We start from the raw sequence: 14,775 nt of genomic DNA, 5'->3' as shown, positions 1-14,775 counted from the left end.
GTGGCTCGCGCCTGTAATCCCAGCACTTCGGGAGGCTGATGCAGGCGGATCACTTGAGGTCAGGAGTTGGAGACCAGCCTGGCCAACATGGCAAAACCCCATCTCTACTAAAAATACAAAAATTAGCCAGGTGTGGTGGCACATAGCTATAATCTCAGCTACTTGGGAGGCTGAAGCAGGAGAATTGCTTGAACCCAGGAGGCAGAGGTTGCAGTGAGCCAAGATCACACCATTGCACTCCAGCCTGGGTGACATGGTGAGACTCTGTCTCCAAAACAAAACAAACAAACAAACAAAAGAACAAGAATGTACCAGCTTCATGAACAGGCCTTGGGCTTTGAGTATTTCTCTTCTATCTCTTGCTCCTCTGCCTTCGCCATGAGAACATGCCTGGGCCAGCTTGCTGGAGGAATGTGAGAGAAAGGTAGGGAAGAACTAAGTCATCCCAGCTGAAGGCATTCCAAACCAGCCAGTCTCTAGTCAACCCACCAGAGGACCACAGATGCATGAGTGAGCCCAGCCAAGGTCATCTGAGCCTGGCCCGGGTCACCAGGATAATCTTGAGGACTCAAATACACGTGAGAAAAAAAAATATGGTTGTTATTTTATGCCACTATGTTTTTAGGTGATTTGTTACACAGCTGTAGCTAACTGGTAAAAGGGAGATGCTAAGATCAGATATAGAAATATGGCCACCCCAACACCTCATAGTTTAGTACTTATTGAATGACAAAGGAAATCCAAAATTATTTCTTTTTCCCTCTCCCCCTCTCCCTTAATTTTCTTTTTTAAATTTTTTTTTAATAACAGGGTCTCACTCTTGGCCGGGCACAGTGGCTCATGCCTGTAATCCCAGCACTTTGGGAGGCCAAGGCAGGTGGATTGCTTCAGTTCAGGAGTTCAAGACCAGCCTGGGCAACATGGTGAAACCCTGTCTCTACCAAAAATAAAAAATAAAAATAAAAAAAAATTAGCCAGACATGGTGTCATGAGCCTGTAGTCCCAGCTACTCAGGAGGCCGAGGTGAGAGGATCGCCTGAGCCTGGGAGGCAGAGGCTGCAGTGAGCCGAGATCATGCCACTGCATTCCAGCCTGGGTGACAGAATGAGACCCCGTCTAAAAAAACAAAAACAAAAAAAGAAACAGGGTTTCACTCTGTCACTGAGGCTGGAGTGCAGTGGCATAATCGTGGCTCACTGCATCCTCGAACTCCTGGGCTCAAGGGATCCTCCTGCCTCAGCCTCCCAAGTAGCTAGGACTACAGGCACATGTCACCATGCCTTGTTAACTTTCAAAAAAAATTTTAGTAGAGATAAGGTCTTGCTTTGTTGCCCAGGCTGGTCAGTCGGCCAGTGGCTGGGGGTTACCAGGTGTAGCCTCCCAGGAGAGGTGGTTTTGCTGAAGGAAACTTGCCTTGGAGGGACAGCTGGGAGCCACTAGCAGCTGGGGGATAGGAGAGTGGGGCTGGGTGGGGATGTTGCCAACAGCAACTTCTTCCTAGGAGGAGAACAGACTTGTGTGGCATCAAGTCAGCTTAGAGGAGGCTGCTTTAGGAAGGACAGGGCCAATGAAGACCCCTGCTACCGATGGTCTCGTAAGAACCTGTCCCCTCCCATATGAGGCCCTTTCAGTCCCCCAACCCCTGGGTTCCATACCCTCCCTCAGTGTTACAGGAACAACAGGTTTGTATGCCTGCTGTGCAGCAACAGACCAATTGCACAGAGACAGCAGGGTTTGCAGCAGAGAAAGGATCTAATGATTGTGGGGCACTGAGGGAGGAGAGGGAAGCAGACCCTCAATTCGTCTTCCCGAGGAGTTCTGGGCTGGGATTTTTGAGGTGATCATGAAGGACAAAGGACTGGAGAATTGGCCCTGTTGATTGGTCAGGGAAAGGGGTGAAATAATCCCAAACGTGGAAATCGCATGCTTTGGTGAGTCAGCATCTCATGGGGTCCCTCAGATCAGCTGGCAGAGTCATTTCATCAGCATGCAGGACCTGAAGGAACATCTCAAAAAGAAAACTTAACGTTTTATCACGTTTAAATTGTCATTTACAGAGCAGTTGAGGGGAAGTAGAATCTGGTAACAAGGTCTACATGATTTTAGGACAATAGGCACAAAACAATTGTGGGGAAACAGGTCAGAGAGCCAGCTGGCCTCACAATTAATGCTGAGTGTGCGGAAGCTGGGCCTCTTTTCTTTTTCTTTCCTTTTCTTTTTTTTCTTTTCTTTTTTTTTTTTTTTTTTTTTTTTTGAGACAGAGTCTCGCTCTGTCACCCAGGCTGGAGTGCAGTGACACAATTTTGGCTCACTGAGACCTCTGCCTCCTAGGTTCAAGCGATTCTCCTGCCTCAGCCTCCCGAGTAGCTGGGACTACAGGCACATGCCACCACACCAGGCTAATTTTTGTATTTTTAGTAGAGACGGGGTTTTATACGTTGGCCAGGCTAATCTCGAACTCCTGACCTCAGGTGATCCTCCTGCCTGGGCCTCCCAAAGCACTGGGATTACAGGCGTGAGCCACCACGCCCAGCCAGCTGGGTTTATTTTCATTTCTCCCCGTCCTCATTAACTTTATAAAATGTATAGGAGTGGTTTCATCAAGGATTGAGATGATCTCCCCCACCATTGGACATGACAAATAGAGGAGTGGTATGACAGAAACCATGTAGACTGAGCTGAAGATGGAAGACGGTGTTTTATCTATGTATGTTTTTATTTTTTATTTTTTATTTTTTATTTTTATTTTTATTTTGAGACGGAGTCTTGCTCTGTTGCCCAGGCTGGAGTGCGGTGGTGCAATCTCAGCTCACTGCAAGCTCCGCCTCCCAGGTTCACGCCATTCTCCCGCCTCAGCCTCCTGAGTAGCTGGGACTACAAGCGCCCACCACCACGCCCGGCTAATTTTTTGTATTTTTAGTAGAGACAGGGTTTCACCATGTTAGCCAGGATGGTCTCGATCTCCTGACTTCGTGATCCGCCCGCCTCGGCCTCCCAAAGTGCTGGGATTACAGGCGTGAGCCACCGCGCCCAGCTGTTTTTATTTTTTTTAAGACAGAGTCTCACTCTGCCACCCAGGCTGGAGTGCAGCGGCACAATCTCAGCTCACTGCAACCTCCGCCTCCTGGGTTCAAGTAATTCTCATGCCTCCGCTTCCCGAGTATCTGGGATTACAGGTGTGTGCCATCACACCCGGCTAATTTTTGTATTTTGGGTAGAGATGGGGTTTCACTATGTTGGCCAGGCTAGTCTCAAACTCCTGAGTCTTGAACTCCTGACCTAAAGTGATCTGCCCACCTCGGCCTCCTAAAATGCTGGGATTACAGGCATGAGCCACCATGCCCAGCCACATCTTTTTTTTTTTTTTTTTTTTTTGAGACAGAGTCTCACTCTGTCACCCAGGCTGGAATGTAGTGGTGCGATCTCAGCTCACTGCAACCTTGCAACCTCCACCTCCTGGGTTCAAGCGATTTTCGTGCCTCAGCATCCTGAGTAGCTGGAATTACAGGCGCATGCCACCACACCCAGCTAATTTTTGTATTTTTAATAGAGACGGGGTTTCACCATGCTGGCCAGGCTGGTCTTGAACTCCTGACTTCAATTGATCCACCCACCTCAGCCTCCCAGAATGCTGGGATTACAGGTATAAGCCATCGTTTCCGGCTCTGTCTGGGTAAATGCTGGGTAATGCTCTGTCTGGGTAAATCCACTGCACCCAGCCTTACTTATGCATGTTTTTACATCCAAAGCAACTGTGGCCAAATAAGATTTTGTCAGAGACTGGCAGATTTAAATTCATTTATTTTAAAAGTAATATTTGGGAGGCCAAGGTGGGTAGATTGCTTGAGCCCAGGAGTTTGAGATTAGCCTGGGCAACATGGCGAAACCCTGTCTCTACAAAAAACACAAACATTAGCTGGGAATGGTGGTGCATGCCTGTAGTCCCATCTACTCAGGAGGCTAAGCTGGGAGAATCACCAGAACCTGGGGAGGTCAAGGCTGCAGTGAGCTTTGATTGTGCCACTGCACTCCAGCCTGGGCCACAGAGTGAGACCCTGTCTCAAAAAAAATTAAAAAGTATTAATTATTAGCTGGGTGCAGTGGCTCACACACTTTGGGAGGCTGAGGTGGGGGGATCGCTTGAGCTCAGGAGTTTCAGACCAGCCTGGGCAACAGAGTAAAATGCCATCTCTAAAAAAAAAAAAAAAAAAAAAAATTAATTATCTACTGCGTGCCAGGCACTGTTCTAGGCAACCAAACAGACAAAGCCCCTGCCAGCATGGAGCTTACATTCTAGCAGAGAGACTGACGATCAACAAACAACCAGGTGTGACGTGATGTCAGGTAGAGATGAGCTTCCCGAAGAAAATAAACTGGAGAGAATAGTCAGTGGAAGGAACCTCCCAGCAGGGGACAATTGAGCACAGACTGAGGAGGGGAGGGAAGAAGCCAGGTGAATCTTCTGGAAAGAGGGAACAGCATATAGGAACTTGCTCTGTTGGTGTGCTTGGAGGAGAGCAAGCCTGAACAGAGAGTGGAGGTGAGGCCAGAGGGTGGACAGACCAGATTTACAGGATGTGGCGAGGGATGTTGGATTTTATTGTGTGATTTTGTTGTATTTTATTTATTTATTTATTTATTTATTTATTTATTTATGAGACAGAGTCTCTGTCACCCAAGCTGGAGTGCAGTGGTATGATCTAGGCTCACTGCAACCTCCACCTCCCAGGTTCTAGCAATTCTCCTGCTTCAGCCTCCCCAGTAGCTGGGATTACAGGCATGCACCAGCACGCCTGGCTAATTTTGTATTTTTAGTAGAGACAGAGTTTCTCCATGTTGATCAGGCTGGTCTCAAACTCCCAACCTTAGGTGATCTGCCCACCTTGGCCTCCCAAAGTGCTGGGATTACAGGTGTCAGCCACTGCAGCCAGCCAAAGAGAGGAATTTTTACATCACTTTTAAATAAGCCCATTTTCAAATATATATAAAAATAAAAGAGTATGATTAACTCCACATGCCGGTCACTGGGCCTCACCAATTATCAACTCATGGCCAATGCTGTTTCATTTCTACCCTCTCTCATTGGCCCCACCCTCACCCCACTAGATAGTTTTAAAACACATCCCAGACATCACATCATTTCATGTACAGATTATTCATTTCATATCTCTGGAGATAAGGTTTGTTTATAGAAATATAACCACAATCCCGTGATCCATCTAAAAAATGCACCATAATTCTTTCCTATCATCGAATAGGCAGTCAGAGTTCAGATTTCTCTACTTGTCTGATAATTTAAAAACAAAACGAAACAAAACATTGGTCTGTTCGACTCAGCATCCAAAGTCCTTGGGTTGCATGTGGTTGATTTGTGGCTACAGTCTCTCTTATCTCTCGGTTCCCTCAAGGGAGGAATTCTTTTTAAAAAATGAATGGAAGAGGCAGGAGCATTTGAGGATAGTGATGGGCATGATTTGGCAGAAGGAGAGAGAGATGATGAATGATATACGAGACAGGAAGAAAAAGAGGAGAAGAGGAGGAGGAAATGAAGAGGAGGGAGGAGAAAGGGGGGAGGGGAGGAGGAAGAGGAGGAGGAGAGGGAGAGGAGGGAAGGAGGAGGGGAGGAGGAGGGGGAAGGAAGAGGAGGAGGAGGGGGAAGGAAGAGGAGGAGGAGGGGGAAGGAAGAGGTGGAGGACAAGGGGAGGATGAAGAGGAGGTGAGGAGGAGGAGAGGCAGAGGAAGAGGAGGAGGAGGGGAGGAGGAGAAGGAGGAAGAGGAGGAGGGGGGAGGAGGAGGAGAGGAGGAGAAACTTCAATGGAAGAGGAAAGAGGGAGAGAAGGAGGGAGGTGGAAGGGAAGAAGGAAGGAAGGAAGGCAGGGAGGGAGGGAGAGAAGGAAGGAAGGAAGGGCGGGAGGCAGGGAAGGAAGGAAGGAAGGAAGGAAAGAAGGAAGGAAGGAAGGAGGGAGGGAGACCCCAATCCTTGAGAGAGGGAATCACAGGGACAGGTGACAAGGGGGTTCCCTTCTGATGGCTTCTATGTGCACAGGGAAGTGTGGGACCTAGTCATGGGCTGGAGGGCAGGGGGGAAATGTAAGCACACCAGAGACACATAGAGAGTGCCCTGTGCCTGTCTGAGGCCTGTGATTTCTCTGATTCAGGTAAAACCCGTTGGGCTGGCTGGGTGGTTTCCTTCTGCTGGGCTCGGCTGGCACAGAGAAGAGGATGGCTGGAGTTTGGCCAGGTGAGTCCTTTAGAGGCCGAGAGGAGTGAGGAGTCTGAGAATGCTTGAAGGACGTGATTCAAAAGACAAATCACAGAAAGCAATGCTGAACAAAGTGAATAGATGGAGACAACAGGAAAAGGTGGCAGAGAAGAGGAACCTGCGGCCAGGGTGTACCCCTCTCCTTCTGAAGAGCATCTTTTCCCTTAGCTTCTCAGGGGCTTCCATTTTATTTTGTTTTGTTTTGTTTATGAGAGATAAGGTCACATTTTGTAGACCAGGCTGGAGTCCAGTGGTACAATCATAGTTCACTGCAACCTCGGACTCCTGGGCTCATGCGATCCTCCCACCTCAGCCTCCTGAGTAGCTGGGACTATAGGCACATGCCACCACATCTGGCTAGTTTTTTCTTTTTTTAAGAGATAGGGTCTTGCTATGTTGCCCAGGATGGAGTGCAGTGGCTATGCACAGGCATGATCCCACCAGTGATTAACACAGGAGTTTTGACCTGCTCCATTTCCAACATGGGCCAGTTCACCCCTCCTTAGGCAACCTGGTGATCCCCCGCTCTCAGGAGGCCACCAAATTGATGCCAAACTTAGCGTGGACACTGCATTGGCATAGTGTACTACAGCCCAGAACTCCTGGTCCCAAGTGATCCTCCTGCCTCAGCCTCCCGAGTATCTGGGACCACAGGTGTGTGCCACCATGCCTGGCTCCCTTACTTTAAAAAAAAATAATAATTCTATCTATGTCCCTAAACCGCTTATTGTTTAGCTTTGCCTGTGTTTTGAAATGATATTTATTTTCGAGACAGAGTCTCACTGTGTCACCCAGGCTGGAGTGCAGCGGTGGGATCATGGCTCACTGCAACCTTGACCTCCAGGGCTCAAGCGATCCTCTCACCTCTGCCTCCTGAGAAGCTGGAACTACAGGCAGATCATGCCACCACGCCCAGTTTATTTTTAATTTTTCTTGCCATGTGGTCCAGGCTGGTCTTGAACTCCTGGCCTCAAGTGATGCCTCCCAGCTTGGCCTCCCAAAGTGCTGGGATTACAGACACGATTCACCACACCCTGTTGAAATTTTATATGTAAATGGGAGCACATCTGTGTTGCTGTGTGTAATGGAAATTGACTCATTTTCACTGCTGCATAATACTCCATTGAATAAATATACCACAATTTATCCAGTCTCCTATAGGTGGACATTTTCATTTCCTTTTCTTCTTTTTTCACCCTAAACTTTTTATTTTGGAGTAATTTTAAATTTACTGGAAACTTGCAAAGATGGTACAAAGAGTTCCCACATCCCCCTCACCCTTTCCCTGATGTTGGCATCTTACTTTATCACAGGACAGTCATGTGCCACATAACAACGTTTTGGCCAATAAGAACTACACATATGACAGAGGTCCTGTAAGATTATAATACTGTATTTTTACTGTACCTTTCCTTTTTTCTTTTCTTTTCTTTTTTTTTTTTTTGAGATGGACTCTCGCTCTATCGCCTAGGCTGGAGTACAGTGGCGAGGTCTCGGCTCACTGCAACCTCCGCCTCCCAGGTTCAAGTGATTCTCCTGCCTCAGCCTCCCAAGTAGCTGGGATTACAGGTGCCTGCCACCACACCTGGCTAATTTTTGTATTTTAAGTAGAGATGGGGTTTTACCATGTTGTCCAGGCTGGTGTCGAACTCCTGACCTCAGGTGATCCACCTGCCTCGGCCTCCAAAGTGCTGGGATTACAGGCATGAGCCACCACGCCTGGTCTACTGTACCTTTCTATGTTTTGATGCACAAATACTTACCTTTGTGTTTCAGCTGCCTACAGTATTCAGTACAGTTGCATGCTGCATGTTTGTAGCCTAGGAACAATAGGCTACACCATACAGCCTAGCTGTGTGCTAGGCTATACCATCTGGGTTTGTACAGCTTACGACGTTCACGCAACAAGGAAAAAATCACCTGAAGATACATCTCTCAGACAGATCTCCGTTGTTAAGTGACACAACTATACATTTGTCAAAACTACAAAAACATTGGCCAGGCTCGGTGGCTCATGCCTAAAATCCTCATACTTTGGAAGGCCGAGGCAGGCGGCTCACCTGAGGCCAGGAGTTTGAGACCAGCCTGGCTAACACAGTGAAACCCCGTCACTACCAAAAAATAAAAAATGTATAAGCCAGGCATGGTGGTGCACTTCTGTAGTCCCAGCTACTCGGGAGGGTGAGGCAGGAGAATGGCTTGAACCTGGGAGGCGGAGATTGCAGTGAGCCCAGATGGCACCACTGCACTGCAGCCTGGGCGACAGAATGAGACCCTGTCTCAAAAAAAAAAAAAAAAAAAAAACCACACACAAAAAACAGGCGGGGTGCAATGGTTCATGCCTGTAATTTCAGCACAGCACTTTGGGAGGCTGAGGCGGGCGGATCACCTGAGGTCAGGATGAGTTCTAGACCACCCTGGCCAACATGGTGAAACTCCGTCTCTACTAAAAGTATAAAAATTAGTTGGGTGTGGTGACGGGCGCCTGTAATCCCAGCTACTCTGGAGGCTGAGGCAGAACCTGGGAGGCGGTGGTTGCAGTGAGTCAAGATCATGCTATTGCACTGCAGCCTGGGAGACAGAGCCAGACTCCATCTCAAAAAAAAAAAAGGCTGGGCGTGGTGGCTCACGCCTGTAATCCCAGCACTTTGGGAGGCCGAGGCGGGCAGATCACGAGGTCAGGAGATCGAGACCATCCTGACTACACGGTGAAACCCTGTCTACTAAAAATACAAAAATTAGCTGGGCGTGGTGTCGGGCGCCTGTAGTCCCAGCTACTCGGGAGGCTGAGGCAGGAGAACGGCGTGAACCCGGGAGGCGGAGCTTACAGCAAGCTGAGATTGCGCCACTGCACTCCAGCCTGGGCGACAGAGCGAGACTCTGTCTCAAAAAAAAAAAAAAAACCCCAAAAAAAGTGGATACATTACTATTAACTAAATTCCAATCTTTGTTGAGATTTTTTCTTTTTTTTTTTGAGACAGTCTTGCTCTGTTAACCAGATGGGAATGCAGTCCTGAGCTAAAGCAATCCTCTCGCCTTAGCCTGTGGAGTAGCTGGGACCACAGGTGTGTGCTACTATGCTTGGGTAACTTTTAAAATTTTTTCGTAGAGACAGGATCTCACCAAGTTGCCCAGGGTGGTCTTGAACTCCTGAGCTCAAGTGATCCTCCTGCCTTGGGGTCCCAAAGTGCTGGGATTACAGATGCCTGGCCTTTGTTGGAGATTTCACTAGTTTTTTAAGTAATGTCTTTTTTTTTTTTTTTTAGATGAAGTCACTGTCACTTTGTTTCCCAGGCTGGAGTGCCATGGCACCATCTCAGCTCACTGACAGCAACTTCCACCTCCCAAATTCAAGCGATTCTCCTGCCTCAGCCTCCTAAGCCTTAGCTGGATTACAGGTGCCTGCCACCATGCCCAGCTAATTTTTATATTTTTAGTAGAGATGGGGTTTCACCATGTTGACCAGGATGGTCTCAAATTCTCTACCTCAAGTTATCCACCTGCCTCGGCCTCCCACAGGGCTGGGATTACAGGCGTGAGCCACCATGCCTGGCCTATTTATTTATTTATTTATTTATCTTGTTCCAGGATTATTCAATCCAGAATCCAGGATCCAATCTGTTTCTTTCCTTTCTTTTCTTTTCTTTTTTTTGCTATTACAAACATTGCTGCTTATTCTTCTGTTACATCTCTTGGTGCACATGATCAAGAAGTTTTCTAGAGTCAACCCCTGGGTTTGTCAGTGTGGTTCTACCAATTTTACCCGTTACTAGTCCTGTATAGTCAGTTCGTCTTGCTTCAGCAAACAGAAAAAAAAATTTTTTTTTAATTCACCAAAGTGGTAGGTGTGCTGTGGTATCTTTGGTTTTAATTTGCATTCTCTTGTTGTTGTGGTTAGTCCTCATTTCATGTTTCCTCTTGTATGAAGTGCCTCTTCAAATCTTATATTCTTTTTTTTATTAGGTTGTCACCTTAATTTGTAGGCCTTTAAAATAAATCCTAAATGCTTTTTTTTATTTGAGACAGAGTCTCGCTCTGTTGCCCAGCCTGGAGTGCAATGGTGCCATCTCGGCTCACTGCAGACTCAACCTCCCAGGTTCAAGCAATTCTCCTGTCTCAACTTCCTGAGTAGCTGGGATTACAGGCACGCACCAGCACACCTGGCTAAGTTTTGTATTTTTAGTGGAGATGGGGGTTTCACCATGTTGGCCAGGCTGGTCTCGAACTCCTGACCTCAGGTGATCCACCTGCCTTGGCCTCCCAAAGTGCTGGGATTACAAGCATGCTTGGCTAATGCTAATTTTTTGTTTATGTGTTGCATTTATCTTCTTTGTCCATGAAGTGTTCAATGTCTATCAATGACAGAAGATGCTAATTTATTTCAGGAGCTTAAAGTCCTGTTGTTTAACTAAATTCTCACTGTCCAGTGGCTAGGATCCTTATTTCCTCCATCAAGAGAGATTACATGGCTGAAACAAAGCATTTTTTAAATGTGTGCTAAATAAGCGAAAAAAAAAAAAAGAAAACAAGAAAAAGAAAAGAAGGCCAGGCACAGTGGCTCTCACCTGTAATCCTAGCACTTTGGGAAGCTGAGGCGGGTGGATCACGAGGTCAGGAGATGGAGACCATCCTGGCTAACATGGTGAAACCCCGTCTCTACTAAAAATACAAAAAATTAGCTGGGCGTGGTGGCACGAGCCTGTAATCCCAGGTACTTAGGAGGCTGAGGCAGGAGAATCACTTGAACCCGGGAGACAGAGGTTGCATTGAGCCGAGATGGTGCCACTGCACTCCAGCCTGGGTTACAGAGCGCGACTCTGTCTCAAAAGAAAAAAAAGAAGAAAAAGAAAAAGAAAAAAAGAAAGAAAATAAAAGAAACAAACAAAAAACCCCACAAAACAACAAAAAAGTGTGCTAAATAAAGGAAGAACCCTCTGAAATTGTTTCCAGGAGTTTAATTCCTGCCTTAGCATGACCTGTAAGTCCCTATGCCATCTGCCCCTAGTTTCTTCACTCACGTGGTTCTGGCCACACTGGTCTCTCTTCTTCTGATTTTTTTTTTTTTTTTTTTTTTTTGAGACAGAGTCTCACTCTGTTACCAAGGATGGAGCACAATGGCGTGATCTCGGCTCACTGCAACCGCTGCCTCCCAGGTTCAAGAGATTCTCATGCCTCAGCCTCCCGAGTAGCTAGGACTACAGGTGTGCACCACCATGCCCAGATAATTTTTTGTATTTTTAGTAGAGATGGGGTTTCACCATGTTGGCCAGGCTGGTCTCGAACTCCTGGGCTCAAGTGATCAGCCTACCTGGGCCCCCCAAATTGCTGGGATTACAAGCATAAGCCACCATGCCTGGCCTCTCTGCTGTCTTTCAAAAGGGTTCCACATCTTCCTGCCTCAGTGCCTTTGCACGTGCTGTTCCCTCTCTTCTTCCCCCAGATATTTTCATAGGACCCTTCCTTACTTCCTTCAGATCTCTGCTCAATGCAATCTCACCAGAGAAGCCTTTACTGACCTGTATAAAACAATACCCTCTGACCCCATCCTCTTTCCTTTGTTTTTCTTCAAGGTATAACATAGTGCATTATAAATGTATTTGCAGCCAGGCACGGTGGCTCACTCCTGTAATCCCAGCATGTTGGGAGGCCAAGGCAGGAAGACTGCTTGAGCCCAGGAGTTCAAAACCAGCCTGGCCAACATGGCAAAACCCTGTCTCTACTAAAAATACAAAAAATTAGCTGGGTGTGGTGGTGCATGCCTGTAGTACCAGCTACTCAGGAGGCTGAGGTGGGATAATAGCTTGGGCCCAGGAAGTCAAGGATGCAGCGAGGCATGATTACAACAATGCACTTCAGCCTAGGTGACATAGTGAGACCCTGTATCAAAAAAATACAACAAAAAAAGTAAATGCATTTGCTTGTCCCCCTGTAGAGGTATGCTGTCAGTACCAGAGCCACTCGCTACAAGGTTCCATGGAGCCCTGGAAATGTGGCTAGTCTGAATTGAGATGTCCCATGAATGTAAAATACTGTATATGTGGGGTTTTAAAGACAGCCCCAAAAGTGTAAATTATCTCTTAGTTTTTATACTGATAACGTGTTGAAATATTTGGGATTAAATATTACCAAATTAATTTCACTTGTGTTCTTTCTCTTTTATTTTATTATTTACTTTTATTTATTTGATTTTTAGGTTTGGGTGTGTTGCCCAGGCTGGTCTTGACCTCCTGAACTCAAGCAATCCTCCTGCCTCAGCCTCTCAAAGTGTTGAGATTACAGGTGTGAACCACCACACCCATCCCAAGCCATTTTTTTTTTAAGAGAGTGGGTCCCACTATGTTGCCCAGGCTGGTGCAGTGGCTCTACACAGACAGGGCCATAGCTCACTGCAGTCTCCAACTCTTGGGTTCAAGTGATCCTCCTGTCTCAGCCTCACAAGTAGCTGGGCTACAAGTGCCAGCCGCCACACCTGCCTTCTTTACATTTTGTTCCTTTTTTTAAACATGGCTACTAGAAAATGTAAAATTACATAAGTGGCTGGTGCTTTGCATTTTATTACTACTGAACAGCACTGCTCTAAAACATAAGCTCCAGGAGGAGAGGAATGTCTGTTTGACCCAGACACTATATCTGAGCACCTAGAACAGAGACCCAATAAAAACTTGCTAAATGAAGGGATCCTAAAGCAAGATGACAGGCCCTCTTCTTTCCTCTGTTTCCTCCCCCAATAATCAATTAAAAAAAAAAAACTTTGAGGTATAATTTACATAAAAGTCACTCACTTAAGTGTATACTTACTGATTTTCAGAAATTTACTGAGTTGTGCAACCATCACCATAACCCTTTTTTTCCCCCACCAGAGTCTCGCTCTATGCCCCAGGCTGGGGTGCAATGGCCTGATCATATAGCTCACTGCAGCCTTGGACTCCCAAGCTCAAGCGATCCTCCTGCCTCAGCCTCCCAAGTAGCTGGGACTACAGGCGCATGCCACCATCTCCAGTTAATTTTTTTTTTTTTTTTTAGAGACAGGGTTTCACTAGGTTGCCCAGGTTGGTCTCAAACTCCTAGGCTCAAGGGATCCTCCTACCTTGGCCTCCCAAAGAGCTGGGATTACAGGCGTGAGCCACCACGCCTGGCCCATAGCTCAGTTTTAGAATATTTCCATTACCCAGATAAGATCCGCCATGCCCCTTTCCACCCCGGGCAACCACTAATCTGCTCTCATTCTCCACAGAACTTCAGCACTCCGTTTCTAAGGAATGAATTATCTGCCTCAGTTGCAGGACAGTTCAAACCCCTTGGCCAGGTCGGGCACGGTGGCTCAGGTCTGTAATCCCAGCACTTGGGAGGCAGAAGCAGGCGGATCACCTGATCACCTGAGGTCAGGAATTCAAGACCAGCCTGGCCAACATGGTGAAACCCCGTCTCTACTGAAAATACAAAAAATTAGCCGGGCGTGGTGGCGCGTGCCTGTAATCCCAGCTACTCGGGAGGCTGAGACAGGAGAATCGCTTTAACCCGGGAGGCGGAGATTGCAGTGAGCCGAGATCGCACCACTGAACTCCAGCCTGGGCAGCAGAACAAGACCCTGTCTCAAAAAAAAAAAAAAAAAAAAAAAAAAAAAGATGGTCCTTGGCCAGTCGGCACCAGGGCCTACCGCCCTTCCCAACAGAGCTCAGCACGGAGCAGGGGCCCCAGATGGCTCAGCCTTTCCCCAAAGAAGGGAGTAACAGGCCGGGCGCGGTGGCTCTCACCTATAATCCCAATGCTTTGGGAGACTGAGGCAGGAGGATCGCTTGAGCCCAGGGGAACCAGGCTAGCCTGGGCAACATGGCGAGACCTTATCTCTAAAAAAAATGTAAAAATTAGCAAGGTGTGGCGGCGCCCGCCTGTGGTCGCTGCTACTCAAGAGACTGAGGCAGGAGGATCGCCTGAGCCCAGGAAGGGGAGGGTGCGGCAGCCGTGATCGCAGCCTGCGGGACAGGGAGAGACCCTGTCTCTGAAAAAAAATTTTTAAAAAGGGAGGAGCAGCTCGCCCCACATCTCCCCCACCCACTGAGGCAGAAGAGACCCCGAGAGACTCCCGCGCTCGCGACAGGGTCCTCGGAAACAGACGATACGGCCTCCCAGCACCAGGACGCTGCTCAGAGGCCCCTCCGGGGACTGGGGGCAGCAATCCAGCGGCCGCCACCGCGTTCTAACACCGCCCACCAGGAACAATGGCTGGAGTGGAGGCTCCCGGGACTCTCGGCCTCGGGGTGCGGGTCTTGGGGGACTGGCCCCTCCCCCCGCCGCTCCTCCCCGGCTCACTCTTCTCACTCTCCGCCCTCAACCGCCCCCCTCCCAAAATGGCGACCAACCGCCTCCTTTCCCGCCCGCGGCAAGCCCCGCCCCTCGGAGAAGCAGCCGAGAGCGCGCGGCCAGGAGGCACGCGCGAGGCCGCTCTGGGAGGCGTGAGGCGGCCCGCGGTCACGTACGCGCGCCTGCGCCGCGCGTGAGCGAGGAGATCCGGG

The 14,775-nt window shown here is 48.2% G+C and overlaps 1 protein-coding gene across 2 annotated transcripts in view; it reads left to right on the top strand.

Annotated features, from left to right (window-relative positions):
- Positions 1–12,019: 12,019 nt before the first annotated feature.
- The window catches only part of ZNF541 (zinc finger protein 541), a 55,242-nt gene continuing 52,486 nt past the window's right edge, over positions 12,020–14,775 (top strand). The window contains exon 1 of one of the 2 annotated variants that reach the window (XM_034945117.3): positions 12,020–14,520. The gene's annotated coding sequence lies outside the window, so the exon portion shown is untranslated. Of the gene's footprint in view, positions 14,757–14,775 lie in introns of both variants that reach the window. The other variant, XM_055103486.2, reaches the window with a different exon arrangement.

The sequence above is a fragment of the Pan paniscus genome, chromosome 20 (assembly GCF_029289425.2).
Source record: "Pan paniscus chromosome 20, NHGRI_mPanPan1-v2.0_pri, whole genome shotgun sequence".
NCBI lineage: Eukaryota > Metazoa > Chordata > Mammalia > Primates > Hominidae > Pan > Pan paniscus.
Note: the sequence above shows the minus strand (reverse complement) of the source record. Positions and strands in the feature narration are given on the sequence as shown.